General features: G+C 45.9%; 1 protein-coding gene across 4 annotated transcripts in view; it reads left to right on the top strand.

Moving 5' to 3' along the window:
* gramd1ba (GRAM domain containing 1Ba) overlaps nucleotides 1-18,332 on the top strand; it is a 369,918-nt gene that overhangs the window by 134,160 nt on the left and 217,426 nt on the right. The window contains exon 1 of one of the 4 annotated variants that reach the window (XM_028810431.2): nucleotides 16,457-16,608. The exons of 2 other annotated variants lie outside the window; for them this stretch is intronic. The gene's annotated coding sequence lies outside the window, so the exon portion shown is untranslated. Of the gene's footprint in view, nucleotides 1-16,456; nucleotides 16,609-18,332 lie in introns of those variants that run through there. One more of the 4 variants, XM_051931900.1, reaches the window with a different exon arrangement.

Consider the following 18,332-nt stretch of genomic DNA (forward strand, 5'->3'; position numbering starts at 1 on the left):
GGCATGAACTCAAATGGACTAATAATAATAATAATAACAACAACAATTATAATAATAATAATAATAATAATCAAAGCGATGGCACACAAGGAGATAATAATACTAATACTAATAGTAATAATTCCATATATGTATATTGTGCTCTTAAAACTACTCAAAGTGCTACCACATAGGTAGATGATGATGATGATGATAACTCTAATACTAATACTAATAATAATACTAATAATTCCATACATGTATATAGTGCTTTTAAAACTACTCAAAGTGCTGGCACACAGGATCTCCTCAGTGTGAGGCAGCAGCTGTACCCTCTCTACCCACTCTACCCTCTCTACCCACTCTACCCTCTCTACCACAGCACAAATGTCAAATATTCAGAGCCATTGTTCCCCTCACCAGGAGTGTTAGACTACCAGTGATCACTCCCAGAGCCAGGCATGGAGTATTTCAGGAGGTTACAAAGACCCCCCACCCAGTATAACATTTAAGGATCTAAAGGCCCCTCTTGTTTGGCTAACCTCAGGTGAGGCCACCATCAGGAGACCACTGAACAACACCAGCATGCATGGCAGGGAAGGTCAGAGCAAGTCACTACTCTCCAATCAGAACATTGCTCACCATGTAAAGTTTGATAAAGACCACCTGGATCGACCTGAAGGTTATTCCATGGATAGGTCAGTCCAAACCAGTCTCGAGTCAGAAGTGTTATGTTTGGTGACCAGAATAAGAACCTCACGTCACATGTGACACATGGTGGTGGCAGCGGCATTGCGGTTCAGGTCTGCCTTGTTGCCTCTGGAGGACCACGAATGCCATCACTGGCAGGATTATGAAGTCTGAATTGGACTATCAACTCCTACAAGAAAATATCAGGGTGTCAGTCCGTGAGCTGAACCTCAGCAGAAAGTGGGTTGTTCATCAAGACCCTAAACACACAAGTCATTCTACCAAAGAATGGTTAAATGCTTTGAAATGGCCGAGTCAAAGCCCTGACCTCAGTGCTACAGAAATGTCACGTAGCAGGCAGTTCATGCCAGGAGGCTCACCAGCATTCATAAGGTGAAGCAATGGGGGGAGACGTTCTCCAAGCTGGAGGGTGGAGGGTCACGTCACTTACTGAAAGCAAACATTCACAAACACCAAATGAGCAAAACGTACTTACGTGGACTCCTCTCGAAATGATGGGGTGCAGGCGTCTCATTGTAAACAGTGGCATTGACTTGAGAACGTGGCCGTGACATCTCAATGGACAGTACAGTGAAGAGCTCAGTGACTTTAAACGTGGCACCGTCGTAGGACGTCACCTTTGACATGAAACCTCTGCTCTGTTAGGTCTTCCCTAGTCAACTGTGAGTGCCGTTTTTGTGAAGTGGAAGTGTTGTGGAGCAAAACGTGGTGGTCCAAACTCCCACTGAGTGCTGAAGCACATAAAAATCGCCTCACGTCTGTGCCATCACTCACAACGGAGTTCCAAACTGCCTCTGGTGCCTTTCTGCGTAGTGGGAGCTTCATGAAATGGTGTGCCAGGGCCGAGCAGCTGCACCCAAGTTTACCACCGCTGTGAGTAATGCCAAGTGTCTTCTGGACTGATGGAAAATACGCCACCATTGGACCAAGCTGAAATAGCCATGATGGTCAGGTGTCCACTAACTTGTGGCCATATAGCGTATGAGCCATTAGATCTTTGCCTCAGTAATAAATACTCAATTCAAATGTTTTTATGTCTTTTGTTTTATTGGATTCAATACTTTTAGGACTTCTATGAAAATCTGATCACATTTTAGGCCATCTTTGTAATTTGTGACCACAAGGGGGCACCAGAGAGCCCCAAACCACAGACACAGTAAAGCACCACTCGTTATTAGGATCAAGTAAAGGCTTTTAATTCTCTTCTTCCCACTAACAGGCCCCAAGTATACAATAAACCAAACCCAAATCTCACCATCCTCCCTCCTTCTCTCCTCCACTTGAGTGATGCCCGCTTCCTCCCGACTGTCACTTGTCCAGGTATGGCAGTGGGCTCTCTATTAAAGCCAGACCGGGGATTGTTTCCGGTGCCACACCATAAGAAACATAGGGATGTTCCAAAACAGCGCCCTCTATTGATATACAGGGCTGCACGTTCTTACTCCAATTCCTAAGCATCCCTTGTGGGTGTCCCGCCTGGGTTCCCACATGAGGACCACTGCCCCCTAGTATGCGGGCAAAGGACCAACTCCGATTCCTGGCTATTACCGGACAGTCCATTATTTCCTGCCGGCCGGGCACAAAGTTATTTTTCCGGCCCGCCAGGCAATTTGCTTTCGCCGTCACTCTGGCCACCCATCCAGATAATGTATATTTGCCCGTCTCATCTGGGATGCCCGTTCTCATCCTACACCCTAAACAGAGAACATTCTAAAGGGCTCACAAACTTTGTACAATCGCTGAAGTTCATCAATGGCTGACGTTGCTAGAGGTGAGTTGACAGAAGGAAGACGTCAGGAGGATACCAGTGCATACTTTCTTTATGAGTTCCTTAGTGGGCACACAGATGCCAGTTGGTTAAAACAGGAATGTGCCTACACAGACCAAGTTACCAAGTAGTGTGGTATGTCTTTTTCTGGTCACTTGGCATTAATCTGCACTGGTGGGTGGCATCTTGGGCAGTGTGGAATAGTGTTTAAGGCTGAGGTTCTGGGTTCTAATCCCCCTATGGACACTTTGTGACCCTGAGCAAGTCACTTCACCTACTTGTCAGAAATGTAACCAAGTGCATCTCAGATGTTGTAAGTCACCTTGGATAAAGGCGCCAGCCAAGTCATCAGTAATCTGCTTATGCTCGTCAGCCATGGCATAAACCCTGAGCCCAAACACCCTCACGCCGTGTGAAGGCTGCACGCCAAAGCTAAAAGCTTTCAAACTCTGATGCCAGCTTACAGTTGTGTGCCCAGCTTTATTCTCTCAGTATCAGCTGTATATGACACTGAAATGTTTGGTGTGTGTATCACAGCAGCCCGTTGCACTTGGCTGGCCAAGCGTGGGCATCTTCAAAACGCTGCCCCGCTCACACATACTAAACATGCTTTTCTGGCTTCCTGGCACGTCCCAGAGTTTGTTTGTTTGTTTAGCTGGCCCAGACTGAGAGACTGTGCCCAGCATTGGACTGGCAGCATGCTATCTGTAGATGGCACCCACTAGTGCATCCAGGCTTACAGCACTCTAATGGTTAACATGGATATCAGGTGGGTCCAGCATGGTGACACAGTGATTAGTGCTGCTGGCACACGGTCTCCACAGAATACCTGGGCATTGTGTGTATTGGGCTCATGTGTTCTCCCTGTGTCTTTGTGGGTTTTTCTTCCAAGGATGTCACCCTGTGTGAATTCGGTGGATTGCATTGGTCGAATATGAAATGGACTGGCACTCCATCCAGGGTCAGTGAATATGGGATTTATTAAATGGAGGGCACAGAGTGTGACGCTTGCTGGTATAGGCTCTAGCTCTCCTGTGCCATGGGATTGGCATCTTAGAAAGATGGATTGATGGTTTCATGTATCATGGTGGCTCTTGAGAGAAGTGTGCATTTACATAGATACGAGTCTTCTTTCACAGTCGGCATTGTGGCTTTCTCATTCTTCATTTAGAATCTGCAGCACTTTACTATCATGGGTAGCATGGGGGGTGGGGTCCTACCACACACGGCTAGAGCCACAGATTGGATTACTGGCCCAGTCACCACCTGTGCCAGGTCTGCATGTTCTCCCCGTAGCACGCTAGGATTTCTTCAAGTGCCCAGTTAGGATTTGGATATGGATTTGACTGTCGTTGCCACAGAGGGTACATGGCATGTACAGTGATGTGCCACTCAAAACACAGTCCGCCTCCCCTCAGTGCCACACAGCCACCCCACAGCTTGCAGGATGCCTTGGGCTTAATGTTTGTGTCTTGGGTTTCACGGCCTGGGAGCAAATCTGGCTGATAAGAATGTGACCAAGAGGTGCCAAATGGAGTGCCATATTTAGAATATTAGAGCACAAGTGAGAAAGAGAGAGAGAGTGTTGACCTTAATACCCTGTCAGCGGGCATAGGTGGCACCGGCATGGCACACAGACTGAAGGAGAGTGGGGCCTTCTTCTTCTTTTGCTCGTTTTTCTTGCTTTCCTCTCTTTCCATTTCTTTGTGCCTCTGGCACTGCCTGCTGCCCCACTCTTCTGCCTCCCTTCATTTCTCAGCCTTGAGCTTAACGTTTGCTTCTTGGGTTTCGTGCTCCAGTCAGGCAAAACTGGGCAGGCAGCCTGGAAGCAAGTCTGGCTGATAAGAACGTGGCCAAGAGGTGCCAAATAGAGTGCCATATTTAGAATACAAGAGCAAGAAAGAGAATGGGGTGATATTAATATTCCTGTCAGTGGGCACAGGTGCCACCGGCATGGCACACAGTCTGAAGGAGCGTGGCACCTTCCTCTTCTGTTGCTCGTTTCTCTTGCTGGCTTCTCTTTCCATTTCTTTGTGCCTCGGGCACTGCCGGCTGCCTATCTCTTCTACCTCCCTCCGTGTCTCTTCCTCTTTCATTTTTTCTTTCCGTGAACCTGTCATTTGCTGCAAGGCCATCCCTGCCTGACACTTGGGAGTCTGTGAAAGGAGTCAAGCATCAGCGCCCCCCGGTGGTGAATAAAAGATTGGAAAAAATAAAATCAAACAAAAAACAAACTGAATTAAAATCAAGGAATCCAAATGAGCAATGAAATGATAACCAGCCATCTGTTACGCTCCCCTCCCCATTTCTTGTAGCCTGTCCTGGGAGGGGCACAGATGCCAAGCCAGTTCACCTACATACAAACTGGAATAGAACCCAGGTTTCTGGAGCAATGGGGCACCATGCCACTCGCACTCGACAGCGCAGTTCCATCCTTAGCCTCAGGGAGTTTCAAAAGTTAACCCCTGTAGTCCCACCGCCACTGAGGGTCTCACTCTTTTGTTGTATTAGTCGTGATGTTCACAGAGACTCATTCTTTGTGTGCTCCGTGGACTCCTCATTATCATCTGTGGGGGTGACGCTGCTGTGGAGAGCTGGCAGAGCCTCGCTGCACTCGCTGGCGCTATTTATAGCTCCTCCAGACTGAAAATAACAGCAGAGAGGCGGCTCAGGCTTCCACACGGAGACACACACACACACACACACGTGCACACAGCCCTGTGCTCCTCGGAGGTGTACACATGAGGACCTGCCAAGATGAGACCTGGAGGGACAGACATGTTAAAAACGGACAGACAAACAGATCAACAGGGGAGCAGACAGAAATAGACAGAGACAGAGGAAGACCTGCAAAGACACAGACAGACAGACAGACAGACTGAGACACACAGACCCTAGGGAGGCAGACGGAGACCCAGGCAGAGAGACAGAGCTACACACACACACACACCTCTGTGCTGTTGTGAGACACGTGTAAAGACATACTAAGAAACAGACAGACACGCAGAAGGACAGACAGAGAGACAGACAGAGAGAGGCACACAAGCACCACACCTCTGTGTCCCAGTGACAGCTCTACACAGACATTAAGAAACAGACAGACAGACGAATAGAGACACACACATGGACATAATGACATACAGACAGAGACACGTCAGCAGATAGACAGACGGAGACACACAGACAGAGCTGTCTATATAAGATATATGGTGCCTTTCATATCTATCTATCTATCTATCTATCTATCTATCTATCTATCTATCTATCTATCTATCTATCTATCTATCTATCTATCTATCTATCTATCTATCTATCTATCTATCTATTATATAGTGCCATTCATATCTATCTATCTATCTATCTATCTATCTATCTATCTATTATATAGTGCCTTTCACATCTATCTATCTATCTATCTATCTATCTATCTATCTATCTATCTATCTATCTATCTATCTATCTATCTATCTATCTATTATATAGTGCCTATCTATCTATCTATCTATCTATCTATCTATCTATCTATCTATCTATCTATCTATCTATCTATCTATTATATAGTGCCTTTCATATCTATCTATCTATCTATCTATCTATCTATCTATCTATCTATCTATCTATCTATCTATCTATCTATCTATCTATCTATCTATCTATCTATCTGCTGTGACATTGTAAGCTGCATTTTGCCATTTCCCACCCTTTTTGAAGGTACTGTATTATTAACAATGGAGGTGTATGTAATTCTTAACGTTCACACTTAAGTCTCTTATGTTGTCATTTTTTAATGTTATAAAAAACATAATGAAGTTATATGAGACTGCTTCCTTACCAGAGTGCTACCAGAAGCGATCACCTCGTCACATCACTGCACACTCCGGCCCTGAATTAGGCCCACTCACAACTTGGCTCTCGCTGGGCTGTTTATCTATCTATTATATAGTGCCTTTCATAACTATGTATCTATGTGCGTAGATAAAAAAATGCGCATAGGAAAATGATTTAAAAAATACTGATGTACTACTTCTGTTTAAAATATTAGTAAAGTGCAGGCTGCAGCTGTAGTTTACGTATCACTGCCTCATTAGTGACATGGAGGCCCTCTGTGAGTTATGGTGACTCAGGGGAGCATTGTGTTTAATTGAAAAGGGCAAACCGGTCACTAACTGGTGAGAGGACTTTGTAGATGGGTGTTTATTTGTAAAATTTGAAACAATTTTTTAAATTTATGTGCAGAGTAGGAGAAGTGTAATGGGGGAGTAGTGGTGAGGTTAGATAATTATTAATGGTTTCTTTATTGTGGAGAACTGGTATGTCTATCATAGTGTGCGGAGTAGGAGGAGTGTACTGGGGGGAAGATTATTTTATTATCTATCTATCTATCTATCTATCTATCTATCTATCTATCTATCTATCTATCTATCTATCTATCTATCTATCTATCTATCTATCTATCTATCTATCTATCTATCTATCTTATATAGTGCCTTTCACATCTATCTCTCTCTCTCTTGCTCTATTTCTGTGTGTATCATAGAGCAGCACTTTCAGTTTTCCGGCGTTTGTCTGTGTGTTTGTTGTGCAGTTAACAGTAAGCTGAATTTTAAATTGTATTTTCTCATTCTGTTTGACTCGGCCCTCTGTCTTTCCCGTCTGAGCCCACAGCGCAGGACTCTTTTCATTCGGAGTGGACTCTGGCCAGAATGAGCAGCTGTTTACAGGCCCACAAAGTGCCATTTCAGCCCCATTTTTATTTGAAGTTGCTGTTTACCACTCCATGAACGTCCAGGCCGATGTCTCAGTTGAAACACAAAAAGGCTTTTCTTAGAATTTTGTGCTGGAAAAGACCACTCAACCAAAATGGAAAATAAATAACTTAAGAAAAAGCCATGTGAAGCTTCATTTCCATAATCTGGGTCCGGGCCGTAAAGCTCGGCTCTAACAACGGTCTGCTTCTTTTTGAAATGCCACGTTCATAACAGGTCATTGTCATCGGAGGAGCGAAGCCTGTGCCTGTTTACCTTCAGTGTCCTCGTGATTTCTCTGCATCTTGTTTGGTGAGCCCTCTGTCTTGGTCCACCTCACCCTCTCGTTTGGTTGTCTCTTTCTCTCGTTTTGATGTCCTCAGATCAGCCTTTGAGTTTTATTTTCATTTCACTGACAGTACCATCGCAGTGCTCTTTTCATCCACTGGCAGTAGAGATGGTGGTCTCTTCTTCTTCTGCTGCTCAAAGCAAGACTCAGCCCCAGATGTGAACCCTTCCACCTTTTATAATCGGCCAGTTTAGCATCTCCACTCAGTGTGTCAGGCACAGGGACAGCATGATGTGACGATGTGGGTTCTGCTCCAGGCTCCCGTCTCCACTTTGGGAGCTCTTGAACCCGACACCGTCGGTAATATCACTGGATGAGCTGGACAGTGAGACACAACGAAGCAAGGGGATGGTGCAAAAAAAGTGCTTTTATTAAAAACAAACCAAATGCAAAAGTGTTCAAATAAATAGTGCAATGCTCACATGTCTATAAATAGGTAAAAAAAAATCCAAATGGCTATAATACGAATATTAAAACCTGCAGCAATCATTGGGGCTACACCAGCCAGACACAGGTCCTTCACCGTCTCTCAAGACCCAACGAGACCCTTGTTTTAGCTGCCTCTGCCGGTGTCTGCTAGACCGCTCGGGGTCGGTCGTCCTCCCGTCTCCCTTCTCGCACACGTGGTCGTCCTCCTCGATCGTAGCCATTCCTCCACATAGTCAGTGGGCACGATCCTTCCCTTTTGCGCCGATCGCTCGCTCGCTCACTCTATCCGGGACCCCCGACCGCGCTGACCTTCCTTTTACTCAGCTGGCTGTCTCATCCATTCTTTTTGCACTACCCCCAATTCTGCTCCCTCTCACTCTCCAGTCTTTTACTGTTCTCTCCTCTTTTTCTGCATTTCTCCTCTTTATTGCGGGTACGCGGTTCAGGTGTGGCGATTAGCAGCTGTTTTGTCCTGGTAGAGTGATATATTACTCGACTTTCCCCTTTTGTATTATTAATAAGTAGCCTTTGTCAGAATGCCTCAAATCTCACAGACTTACCACTGTTTATAAGGTATTGTACCATATCACTTTGTAACGGACGACCCTTCACCCAGCCGGCAGCTACACCTCCAAGATCTGTGGCCTGGATAAATTACTGAGCCGAATCTAAATAACAAGCCGTACCTCTAACAAATGAAAATTTTCCCCAGAATCGACGTTTTTTTAATCAAGCACGCAAAAAACAGATGATATGTAAAAATAGGTAATTAATTATATTAAACTAGTCATTTAGCCCGTTACAATAACGGGCGCTAGAACAGTAGTGCATAAACATTAGTAGGAACAGTGTATATTAAATGGCAAGGGACTTTGACCTCATTCTTTTTGTTGGTCGTATTTTTCTTTCTTTCAGCCTTGTCTTTTGTTGATGTTTACTTGCTGAGCTGACTGTTCTTCGTGGGCTGCCGCCATGTATTGTGTGTCTTTAATTTTCTGTGACAGTAATACTGTCTTGTACGGCTCTGTTCAATAAGGGCGCGCACAAAAATGGCGAGCTTCAAAAGGGCGACCTCAATTGAGCGCGGCGAATAAAGGCGTTCGTAGATAATTTAGTTCAAATGGCTCTGGAATATGTGAAGAGCAACAGGTGCAGATCTTTATTTATGCGAGCCTTTATTCGCTACGCCCAATTGAGGTCGCCCTTTTGAGGCTCGCCTTTTTGTGTGCGCCCTTATTGAAGGATACCGTATTGTACGTCCGCTGGCTTGTACGTCCGCTGGCTTGTACGTCCGTAATATATACCTTTAATTTTCTCTGGCGGTAATACAGGCGTGCGCGTCGGTAATATGCCTTTAATCTCCTCTGACAGTAATACTGGCTTGTATGTGGCTGTAATATGCGTCACTGTATTGTGTACCTTTAATTTCCTCTCGCAGTAATACTGGTTTGTATTTCCGTAAAATGCCTCTAACTTTCTCTGACAGTAATATCGCGCGTCGCACCGTGCCCCACGCATGCGCACTTCACGAGAAGACACCCACACACGGACACCTGGACACACATAGGGATTTTATATATATAGATAAGCAATAACAAGAAAAAAAAAAATGCACAATAAATATATATATATATATCCCTCCACCAAAGCAACAACGCCATATATATATATATATATATATATATATATATATATATATATATATATATATATATATATATATATATATACACACAATAAACCCTCCCTTGCCCTTGTAACATATAGCAAACAACACAAATAACTAAAACTGAATGAGATACGGAACTGAATGGTCGTGAACTTGAGTCCGAATAAATAATTGACCTGAAATGCAGCTGATTGGTTAACCGATACGTGGTGTGTTTGTATTTCCCGGAACAAAATGGAGCAGCCTCACCATGAATCCTCGGCGCGTGGCGGATGATGAAGTCCGAGCCCGGGGTCTCTCGTGATGAGGGTATTGAAGTAAGTCCGGCGGATTGAAAAACAAACTGGATGAAAATGCGCGATGTGGAATACAGCAGGTACAGATGGCTCGTGGTCGTGAAAATGAAAAGTCTCCTTCTCTCCTCTCCTGATTACTTAAATAGTCCTGTGATGGATGTAATTGATTAATAGCAAACAGGTGTTTTCCAGGATTGAGGCTGCAGTCTCTTTCCCATCATCTGTCCCCCTTTACGGGGACGACATTCACTGACACACAAACAGCAAACGTGATGATGGAAACAAGACGCACATGGTACTAACACTGACAACACTATTACTACTATGTAGCCCCGCTACAACTTCTCCCGACCTTCCCTTCTACATCTATAACCTCAGGCAATTAGGTGTAGTAAAAGACAAGCAGGAGTTAAGTTACAATTTAAACAATGTATTATTGATAATATTCATAAATAATAACAATATGCAAAGTACATTTGAATATTGGCAACCATACAACCTGATTAAATGGTGATGTGTAGTTTCAGGTGGCACATAGACTTGTTAGTTACTTAAAATGTCTCTAGTTAAGGCATCATTTGTGGTCAGCTTTCTTCAGAACAGGCCACATGCCTGTCTCAATATGGCTGCCGAGCTGTGCTCTCCATTGTGTTGTCCTTTTCAGTTCATGCATCAGTTTGGTAAGAGAGAGAGAGTGAGGGAGTGAGCAAATTTATAGATTTTCTGTCCAACCCCTAGAGCCAATAGGACATCATGTTACTTAAAGGCTTCTGATACAAGCCAACTCCAAACAGCCATACTTCAGACCAATGGGGGGATAGAACATCTTCACACCTGCCACTCCCAAGACCATATGTTAAGGTAAAGCTTGGCAGTTAGGCAGCCTGGCTTTCCTATGGTGGTTGAAAGACTTTAGCAGAGACACACTTGCCAAACTGGTTTTAGGCACTTCCCCCAAATCCTGCCGTAAAATTCAAAGAGACTCAGTCCTGGTCGGGGTAAGGGGTTCTTAAACCATCAAACCATTGCTGTTATTATCAATAATGTAACATTAATATGACATTGCTTTGTCTGAGTTACAAGTAAAGACATACAAAGTATTTATCAAGTTATATGCAAAATCTCACATCACAACAGCAGCTCCCGGCTTCAATCACGGATGCAGACGACTCCTCACCTGTGCACTTCGGCGAGGACCGTCCGAATCACAAAGCGCCCAGGAACCACTCCGGCCACATTACCGCACCCCAATTGATTATCTGTTTAAAAAAAAACGGGCCTTTTCAATCTGAGCTGTGGACCCGCAACACCTCACATCAACAACCCCAATTTATTTCTAGAGCCCATTTTCATACAAATGGTGGAACTCAAAGTGCTTTTCAAGATGAAGAAAGAGACGTTTATATGAAGGAAGAATACTCAGTAACAAAGAATAAAGTGAGGTCTGATGGCCAGGAGGACAGAAACAACAAAACAAAACTAAAAAACTTCAGAAAAAATCTGCAGGGGTTCCAAGGCTAAGAGACCACCCAGCCCCCCACTGGGCAAATGCATATGGCGATAACAGCTCACTTCTCGGTTGCCACAATGAAAAACCGGCGCCACTAGAGGGGCACATCAACGACTACACAGGTGTCTAACTAGCAGTACAGAAGTGCGTTAACTGATATAAAAGTAATAAATGATAAAACCCAAATACTCGGACTCAGCCTTAATTCCATGAGCACAAGCAAATAGGAGTAGAAAACTCACACACACTATCGGGAGACTTCTGACCAGCCGCATCACCATCTGCTTTAGGAAATGCAGCGTTTCTGACCACGAGGTCCCACAATGGATGCTGCTTTAGGGATTATGAGCCACGTCTTCCCATGTTAAGTGTCTTTGTGATCCATTTGGTGTCTGAATGGGACAGTGGGTGTCCTCTTGGTCACTGACGCACGATCATCTGAGCATGGTTGGAATCTGGCAGTGTCCTCAGATTGGCAACGCACCGCAGCAGGAAGACGCCACTACGGCAGTGCGCAGGTTTGAATTTGAACTACGGCTCTCTCCTCTTGAAGATCTGCAGTGCCCAACCTGCACACAAGAGGAAGCAGTTCCAGGTAGACATCAGTCAGTCATTACCCAACCCTCTATATCCTAACACAGGGTCACGGGGGTCTGCTGGAGCCAATCCCAGCCAAAACAGGGTGCAAGGCAGGAACAAACTCTGGGCAGGGCACCAGCCCACTGCAAGGCACACACACACACACATACCAAGCACACACTAGGGATAATTTAGGATCACCAATGCACCTAACCTGCATGTCTTCGAGCTGTGGGAGGAAACCCACACAGACATGGGGAGAGCATGCAAACTCCACGCAGGGAGGATCCAGAAAGCAAACCCAGGTCTCCTTACTGAGAGGCAGCAGCGCTACCACTGCGCCACCGTGCCGCCCTCCAGATAGACATGCCTCTGGTATAAATAACATTCTGAAGGGTCCCGTGAGGCTGGTACCTGGACACTAGAGGGCACTGTTGCTCCTCAGACCCAATCTGACAGACACCAGGCACAAGTTAAAAGCACAAAAGAGCTTTTTATTTCTAAGGAAACTCTTCCCCAAAGCGTTTCCCACCACTACAACCACAAGTAAACAAGACAGCACACACAATTCTTCCTCTTTCTTTGTTTTTTCTCCTCCGCTCTCCCCCACAAGCTTGGTCTGTCTTCCACCCGACTCTGTGAGGTGGGTCTGGTCCTTTTATATTGTCGAACCCAGAAGTGCTTCTGTTCTTCCGCCCATGTGATCCACAAGCACTTCCAGTAAAGTCAAGATGGGGAGCATGCACTGGTCGCACCCACCATACGACAAAACTGCTCGGGTTCCTGGTTGGCAACCCCCCCAGGCAGACACGCGGTCCAGTCCCACCCTTCGGAAATGACCCTCTATCCTATGCAGCCAGGTGTTATTTGGGCATCCCCTTGGCCTGGTCCAGTCACTTAGGTCCTCAACAATGACGATTTTGCGAGTCGGATCAACTTCGGGGAATCGCACCACATGACCGTAGTGCCGTAACTGACGCTCCCTCGCAATGCAGGTAATGTGCCTCATTCGCGACTCCATGAGCAACACAAAAGTCAAACCAGCAGTACCCAAGGATTCTCCGAAGAGACACAGTACCAAAGGAGTCCAGTCTTTGTCTCAGGTCGCTGGATAGTGTCCATGTCTCGCAACCACTTCCAGGTCAGGTGCTGGTTTGACTTTGTGTTGTTCATGGAGTCCCGAATGAGGCACATCACCTCCATTGTGAGGGAGCATCAGGTGTAGCACTATGGCCATGTGGTACAATTCCCCAAGGATGATCTGTCTCATAGGACCCTCATTGTTGAGGACCCGAGTGGCTGGACCAGGCCAAGGGGACACCCACGTAACACCTGACTGCAGCAGATAGATGGTCATTTACGGAGGGTGGGACTAGACCAGCGGGAGGGGGTTACCACCTAGGATCTCGAGCTGTTTTGTCGTGTGATGGGTGCAGCAATGCGCTGTATCAGTGCACGCTCCCTAACCTAACCTGACCTGACCTTTTTTTTTGCCCCTTTGATGCCACAGGCAGATTTCTTCACACGTGTGGGTTTTGCCCACCTCTTCTTGCCCCTAATGTCATTACATTGAATAACTGGCTGTCTACCTTAACACGACCCGAATCTTCAGGGGTTGTCTGCATTACAAATTAATGGAACATCCAGCGGCTCCACTCACCAGTGGGATTCTGCTGCTTCCAAAGTTCAGACTTGTATGTGTAGAGGTTTGTGATGCAGCCCCCCAGCCCCCCCACCTCCCCCTTTGGTCCAGTATAGTGGTGTGGTGGGTGGGTTCAAAGTCACAAAAAATTGGGGAGTGAAATCTGTATAGGGGACTAATAATTCGAAAGGAGCCGTGGCTGGAATTAAAAGGGGAGAACAGGAAGGAAATGGAGGGCAGAGGAGGCCCTTCCATAGGCCCAAGAAAGGGTACACGATAAAAGGCTGGTGGGCACGGTGACATGAGGTCAACCTGGACTGAATTCCATTGAGAAACATTAGAACCACCTGGGGAAAGGAGGGGCTGCAGGTAGTCCCACAAGAAGTGAGAGTAGCAGTTGAGGAGGAAAACATCATGCAGGGTATTCAATCGTGATGAGACAACCATGTGAGTGGACTGGATGGGGAGAAGGTGACCTGGGCAGAGATTTGGAAATATGAGCTACTCTGCATACAATTCCTCATCCAGGCAGTTTTCAATGTACCAGTCACTCCATCTGCATTTCAGCCATGTGGCACGTTTCCCCGAGGGTGATCCGGCTTGTAAGATGCTCATTGTTGGGGACCCGAGTGGCTGCACCAGGCCAAGGGGTCGCCCACGTAACACCTGGCTGCGACAGATAGAGGGTCATTTCCGGAGGGTGGGTCTGCCTGGAGGGTTGCCAACCGGGATCCTGAGTTGTTTCGTCGTGTAGTGGGTGCGGCAATGCACTGTACCAGTGCATGCTCCCCAACTTGACTTGACTTGAGTCACTCCATTGAACCTGTATAATAAGGGGTAAAGCAGAGTCTCCAGTCTGCCCCCAAGTGAGACGCCTTGGAATGTAGCTGCTCCAAAGCATTTGGTGAGGGATGTTACAGAAGGTGACACGACCAAGTCTTGAAGGCTGTTGCTGAAGCTATCAGTGCAGGATTTACCACAACCAACATTCCTGCACCACTGAGCAGATGATTGCTTCTGTCAAGAGTGAGTGGGCAGACAAAAACCCCATTGAAAATGTCTACGGGTGGTCTCAGCAAGAGATTGGCAGTTGCTAGTTGACCTCAGACAGCTGAAGTTCCCCAGCCACACTGCTGTCACCTCCTTGTGACCAGACATTATCATAATGTCTGAAGTCACCACACAAACAGTGATGTTGGAGCTGAGGGTCCTGTGTACAAGAATGTCTGGAAGATGTCTCTAGGGGCAGCACACTAAATTTCACAGTACAGCACAGGCAATGCCAGCAAAAGCAAGATGGAGTGCCAGGTGCCTCCCTTTGGAGGTTGGCAGTGAGGGCTTTGCTGCCTGCTTTCTAATCAAAGCCCTCAGTTTTCGGGGTATAGTAGGAGGTGGGAAGAGGAGGAGGAGGAGAGCCATCTCCACTGAAGTGCCTCAATAGTGGAGAGAGTTGGGGGTCCAAGTAACTAGTGTGGCAACTGGACACAAGCTGGCGTTTGATCAGCCCCAGGTGGGTCACCTGGATGAGGATGTATGATGTCGGAGGACCCAAAACACCCGACGATTCCGTAACATCACCGGATGATGTGTTCAATAGCGTCAGTGGATTTCGTTGAATGCTAATATGTTGTTTCTTGGTATGGAATGGGAGATGGGATGGGTTTGGAGGGTCACCGTGTGGGTTTTGATTGGTTCTTGTTTTAACACATTGACTTGTTTTGGACTTTCTTTAAAAAAAAATAATATGTAGAAAAAAAGTTAAATGTGGTGCAAGGCAGGGACCAACACTTGATGAGATGCCAGTTTGTCTCAGGACCCATATTTGGTCCCTTTTGGATCAGCTAGATGGCTTTGGGGTACATGGAGGAAACTCACCTGACCTCCTTGAAAAGGTGCCCACTCCATGCAGACAGTGATCGAAGTTTAGAGGAGGCCCAATTTCGATTCGTGTTTGTGCCTCGGTACTAGCGAAACTGTTACGTCTGAACATCTGCATTCCTGTTGCTAATTTTATTCCAAGCCTTATCACACTCCCCGATAAAAATGCAACAATTGCGTAAACACGGCGGTTCCCGAACAGTTCATTGTAATGTCATTCCTGAGCTAAGTTCTGAAAAGGAGGAGGAGGTGGAGGAGGCTTCACACAAGTCTGTTACCGCTCGCTACGGGTTTCACAAGTAGGAATGATTTGTCCCTAATGACTGCATTGTTGTTTGGTGTTACCCTACTTACACGTATAACGGCTTAGACAGGATGTAAACTGGCATGTAATTCAATTCAAATCCAGAAATCCAGATTACACCTCGTTCCTGATTGGTGTCAGTGACCTTCCACGCCGTAAGACGTGACCTCCTTGGGGGCGGACTGCGCTGCGGCGCGTCTTGTCAAACCGTTGCTGTTGACTTTTTTTTTTTTGGCAAGTGGACTGATTACATCGACGAAAACTTAACGGGACATTAAAGCCCGCCTATCGTTCAGCAGTGATTCGCTAGGTGTACAAAATCTCGCAATCAATTGGAAGCGCTGCCCGTCAATCAGAAAGAAAGCGGTGAGCCGACATGAGGACGAGACCAAGCTTAAATATAGGGGAAGTGTCTATATAAATAAAGGATTAGTGGCTGTTTTAAGCCCAATATATGTGACACAAGAACTATAAAGTTATTATAAAATATGTTTTAAATCGGATAGCTATAAATGAATCTTAAAACTAAGTGAGAGAGACACCAAAATCAATTCGATAAAGCTTAAATCCCCCCTCTAAGTCATTGTCACAACTGCCTGCTGCCGGCGGCGGCGCTGCTCATAAGGAAATCTGTTAACGGGAGAGAGAACAACTAAAGTGAATTAAATACTTCATGCTGGATATGAAGCATATATGGGAGTACACGGGATCAACACGGGGAGCCTCGCGGCCGTGAGCACGGCACAAAGGTACGCGACTCTGAACTTTTATCACCCACCCCATCTCGCTCCGCTTTGCTGTTCTATTTTAATGCATCCTGTTGAAAGAATTGGCTGGTTTTGCGGAGACGCGATTAACCGATTAATCGACCTTCCTCTCACTCCTTTAGGTTTTGCATTCGGGGGGTTCGTTATGTCTCGAGGTGATCCAAGAACCTTGAAACCAAAGTTGCAATCCATGTAAACTTCGCAGTCTTTTTTTTTCTCGGTCGAATCGCCCCTTTTCTTTAAACCTTCATTAGTCTAGCGTTGCTTCGCAGCTTCACTTTTAGATTGTTGTTCTGCGATGGGATGGCCTCCCGTCCAGAGTTGATTCTAGCAGTGCCAGAAATTTGAAGAGATGGGTGGATGGACAGATGTCAGCTTGCCAGATTTGTTTGTGTTTTGATTTTTACGATCTGCGCGCATTTAAAAAATATTGAGCGATCGCTTAGTATGTGTTAATAATGTGCAGACAGTAAACTAAACTGTAATTCTATCTTCTCAGGTGTCTTATCTTACTGTGGCTTAATTTCTTCGTTTTTTTAATCGTTTGACCTCAAGAACATCTCTAGTGTGTGTGTATGTGTGTATGTGTGTATGTATGTATGTATGTATGTGTGTATGTGTGTTTGTTTGTGTTTTCAGCTTGTGTAACGTAATATGTACGATATAAGAATAAATTGCATTTAACTGACTATTCGTGTCGCGAAGGCAGCGAGACATGGCCGTTTGAAGGCCACCCATCTGTCTGCCCCTTCGTGTTTCTTTTACACCTGTTGCCTGGCACCTGTAGGGCTTTTGCTTTGGGGGTTGGCTGGCTGGCTCGCAGCCCGGTCATTCTAGCCGGGGTCGGAGTCCTACAAGAGGACAGCTGGATGCGGCCAGACAATCGGCCAGCTTGAGTTTCCAGCCTCCGCACCTGTCCCATTCCATAACCCTCCGATTCATTTTCAAGTTGATGTTGTGAGCAGGCCGCTTGTGAAACAATGGCAGTTCCCTTTAGTTCGGTGTAATCCCGATAAATCATCTAAAACCTTTTAATGACAGGACGCCATGGTGGAGCTGGTGTCTCCTGAATGGGCCTGCACTAATCTGCCCGACAGCTTTGGATTACTGGGACTTTGTAAAGTCTTTGCATATTTAGGACTTGGTGACTTGGTGTGTTAAGTGCTTGAGGTGCGCGTGTGCCCCCCTGAGGACTGGTGCCCAGTCCGGGTTGGATCATGCTTTGAAGACAGGTACCCCATAAATACATTAAGTGGGTCGAAAAAACAAATGATTTAATCAGATCTTCTTCCAGATCTTATAGAAAAATGAGTTCAAATGCCAGCATTCGTCCATTCATTCTTTCTTTTATGTTTTAACCTGCTTCTACCCTTTGTTTCCTAAATAAAATCTAAAAGAGAGAGGGAGGAAGAATCTCTGTAGATGTTTTCCGTCACAGGCTGACTGCTTTTTGCCACCAGAGCTGCAGCCTCAAGTACCCTGCCATCTTTTTCCCATTCCTGATCAGTCTGTTAAATTGCAGATGACAACTGTTTTCTTCAGCCAAGTAACGACTGGCGATTTCTGCGCGGGCAGCACTTTCATTTTGTCCTTTCAAAGCACAGATTACTTGGGAATGTTGGCTGTCATGACCCGATGCTCTGGAAAAAAACTAAAGTTCTAAAATGTCACAGTTGGGTTGTGAGAGGTTCCTTGTAGAGCCATCG

Source organism: Erpetoichthys calabaricus, chromosome 9 (assembly GCF_900747795.2).
Source record: "Erpetoichthys calabaricus chromosome 9, fErpCal1.3, whole genome shotgun sequence".
NCBI lineage: Eukaryota > Metazoa > Chordata > Cladistia > Polypteriformes > Polypteridae > Erpetoichthys > Erpetoichthys calabaricus.